Raw genomic sequence first — 4,375 nt, forward strand, 5'->3', positions numbered from 1 at the left:
TGTGAACAAATTAGGGTGATCCGTCATATTCTTTAATTGCATTAAAGTTCATTGGATTAATTACAAAAAAAAAAAAAAAAAAAATCAGAATTTCATGTGTTTTTTAATTCAAACCTCAAAATTTTAATTTCAACAAATTAAACTTTGAAATTTCATCTGTGTTTTAATGTGAACTCTCCGTCTATCTTTGTCTATCTCCGTCTTACTTAATCTTCTTTCTTTTTTTAGATTTAAACTCATATATTCTAATCCTGGTATGTCTCTCGTCGTAACTCTGTTTCGCCTCACTTTAGCATCGTTGGATTCATCTCATAACTTAGTTTTCATTTCACCCCTCACACCTCTTATTTCACCTCTTTTTAAGTGTCTTTGGAGTTCCAAAAGTTGGCCAAATTTGTTTTTCTCTTTGGGCAAAGTTTTCAGATTTAAACCCACATGTTCAAACCCTTATATCTCCATCGTCATAATTCTGTTTTACCTCATTTTCATGTTGTTGGATTCACCTCATGACCTAATTTTTGATCCACCCCTCATATGCCTTGTTTCAACTTTTTTTGTATGTCTTTTGAGCTCCGAAATTTGGCCAAATGTTTTTTTTTTTTTCTCTTTGGACAAAATTTTCAGATTCATACTCACATATTCAAATTCTTGTATCTCCCTCGTCGTAATTCTATTTCACCACATTTTTACGTCGTTGGATTCACCCAATGACTGAGTTTTTATTCCATTCCCCATACACCATATTCCACCTCTTTTTACATGCCGCCGGATCTCTAAAAATTTGCCAAAAAAAGATTTTCTCTCTCTCTCTCTCTCTCTCTCTTCTTTTTTTTTTTTCCCTTTCTTGCTGTTGTCACAACAATATTCTTAGTAGCGAAGATGCAATGGATGATGCTTGATTAGAAACCAATGTGCCTTGACATGCTCACTGACCCATTATTTTTTATTTTTGTGGATAGTTGTATACTTATCACCACTCGACAACACTGCTACCATTACCACCACCACTACCTCATCTTGCAAATAATGATGATGAAGCAACAGTAGCAAGCTAAAAGGAGGAGCCGTGAGGAGGAGGAAGGAGGAGAAAAAGAAAAGAAAAGAAAAATCTTATTTTTGCCAACTTTAGGAATTCCAACGGCATGCAAAAAAAGGTGAAATAAGGCGTATGAGGGATATAATGAAAAATAAGTCATGAGATGAATCTAATGACGTGAAAATGAGGTGAAGCAGAGTTATAACGAGAGAGATATAAGGCCTTGAATGCGGGTAAGGATTTGAAAATTTTACCCAAAAAGAGAGAAAAAAATTTTGGCCAACTTTCAGAGAGGTGGAATAAAGCGCATAATGAGCGGAATGAAAATTAGGTCATAAAGTGAATCCAACGACACTAAAATGAAACGAAACGAAGTTACGATGAGCGAGATATAAGGGTTTGAACATGTGGGTTTGAATCTGAAAGAATGAACAAAATGAAGTGAGACAGAGATAGACGGAGAGTTCATATTGAAATATGAATGAAACTTCACAATCTAATTTATCAAAATTGAAACTCTAGGATTTAAATTAAAAAAATGCGAAACCTTGGGTTTTTTCTGTAATTAACCCAAGTCTATTTTTACATGAAATTATGTATAGAAATGAATTTGAGATAGGGTTTACTCACGTGAAGATTAGGCAACATCATGATCTTTTTTACATTGATCACCATGCTAACTAAATTATAAATAAATTACACTAATCTCTCGAAGTAATGAAGAAAATAAAATCAACTCATAGTTTTGAAAAAATCAAATTCTCTTCCGATTTCATAATTTTAGATTTTTTTATGGTCAGCTCTTAGATAATTGTTCTAACTTTTTTTTTTAATCGAGGGAAATAGAAAAATAAGAAATTATAAATCATATCAATAAACTCAAATTTAAGAAAAATTATTTCATGCTTATAAGATATGGTCAAGTGATATTCCAAAGATATTGTGGCAAGGGAAGATGACAGGCTATGTAATTTTGCAAATTTAAACGTATGACTTATAAGAAAGAGTCTTGTCCTCATCTTAAAAAATAAAGTAAAGCCTCACCGATTTGACTTCTTTTGCCTGATGAGTAAATTTGCCGTGTCTAATAATCCAAAATTTTAATTACAGCTGCCTTCAACTTCCAACAACTTGGCCAAATAATGGATGAGTGATGCTATTATTTTAAATTTATTTTAATTTCTTAGATAATATTTATTCCATATAATTTTTTTGTAGCTATTTATAATTTTTTTTTTCTCTTGATTATTTGTATCAAAATATTTGGTGCAATTTTATTTATAGTTTATAAAATAAAAATAACTTAAATATGTTTAAAAAATTATTTAAAAGATTTTTTTTAATTATTAACTTTTAATTTATTTTTTGTTTTAAATATCATGATGTCATTTGGATCCAACTACGTGACAAAAATCAATTAATCTCTGTTTTTGTCATATATATAGTGGACTACAATTTTGATTAGAGACAGTTGAGCGAAATACCTCAGAGAGCCTCTTCCATATCGAAGTGGTAATTGTCTGATTTAACATGTCTATCATCCTACATGTGGCGTATGTGAACAAGTTAGAGTGACCCATCACTCTTAAATTCATGCAATGCAAGCCAATTCTTATTTACATAAAATGAATTTAGAATAATTTTGTGTGATAATATTTTTAGGCCTTTCAAATTCAATTACATCATTATGTATAAAATTTTATACAATTGTTTAATTTGTGTAACAATATTGTTCTTAAATTCAGCCGCTTTAGGTGATTGATCAAATTGGTTAAGTATATATTTTTTTTCATCTCTGAGAATTTAAAATAATGTCAGTCTCATTAGAATATCCAAACTATAATAATATAATTATGACAACTCAAATAATAGTCTCATCGAAACTGCTGCTCTTACTTGATTAGAAATACAAAAATCAGCCAAATGAAACTTGCTTTTGTAGTTTTAATGGGTAGAGATGGCTGCAAGGGTTGGGTTTGTCCCCAAAACCACCCACAACTCTGAACACTCTCTGAATTTAATTAATTTTTTTTTTGTTTTTGTTTTGGGGGGGTCCCTTGTTCATGAGAGGTTATTTTTGTAAAATCAATCCACACTCCCTTCCCAGCCCAAGGGATAAGTATAACCCCCCAAGTCCCATGCCAAACAGCAAAATCAAATTCAGTAGTCTCTCCATTTCACTACCAAACACTCTCTCCCCATTTACTTTCCCTCTCAGTAGAGCTTTTCCCCTTTCTTTCCATATGGAATACATGAATCAAATCAAGCAACATAACATCCAAACACTAGATCAACTCACCCAATTCCACTTCTCAAAAAAACTCATCCAAATCCTACTCTCCATCTCTGCATTTTCCATCCTCTTTTCTTGTTCCCCATTGTTTCCTCTCTTCACCAATCATATCACTTCTTTTTCCATGCAAATCCTCAGCTACATCACTCAGAAAAACTTCATTTTCCTCTTTTGCAATGGAATTCTGGTTTTCCTGATCCGAAACTCGGGTCTGCCCCACACTTCACAAACCAACCATAATGTACCTGAATTGGGTGAGAAGATAGCATTGGCTAGAGAAGAAGTTGTGGAAATTAAAGAAGAAAAAATTGAGAATTCGGTTACAGGAGGAGGAGGTAATGAAAATGAAGTTTTGAATGATGAAGACGATAAATTTGTAGTTGTCGAAGAAGAGGAAGGAGAGGGAGTGGATGAAAGTGAAGACGACGATGAATTTGTTGTAATTGGAGAAGAGGAGGGAGGAGAGGGAATGGGATTGTTGAGTGCAGAGGAACTGAACAAGAAATGTGATGAATTTATAAGGAAGATGAGGGAAGAAATCAAAATTGAAGCACAAAGATTGATCATGGTTTAGTATATTATACCAAAAAAGGGCTTACATTCTAGTCATTTGTCTGTTATTGTCTGTGACTATTTGTACTTTATTTTTGTCCCTTTTTTTTTTTTGGTACCATTTGTGATCTTTGTGTAGAAACTTTCTCCCAGCTATTGTAGTATTATCAGTTCAGTTTTAATGTAGCTGAAATGTGAAACTTATGTAGTTTTAACATCATGTTGTAAGAGATAAGAATGTTTTACTTTTACCATGTAATTTTATCCTCATAACTAATGAATGAAGAATTTAATTTTGTGCAAACACAACCAATTTTAGCCATTTAATTTTTGAAGCACAAATTTTATCCGTAGGCTCTGTTTGTTTTGACGTAAAATATTTTACACAAAAAAAAAATTTATTTTTATTTTTATTTTTCGGTATTTGGTTGACACTTAAAACAAAAAAAAATTTCGGCCGTGTTACGTAGCTCGAATAGACAGAGGCTCGACTG

This window comes from Camellia sinensis, chromosome 8 (genome assembly GCF_055761805.1).
Source record: "Camellia sinensis isolate YWXY chromosome 8, ASM5576180v1, whole genome shotgun sequence".
Taxonomy (NCBI): Eukaryota; Viridiplantae; Streptophyta; class Magnoliopsida; order Ericales; family Theaceae; genus Camellia; species Camellia sinensis.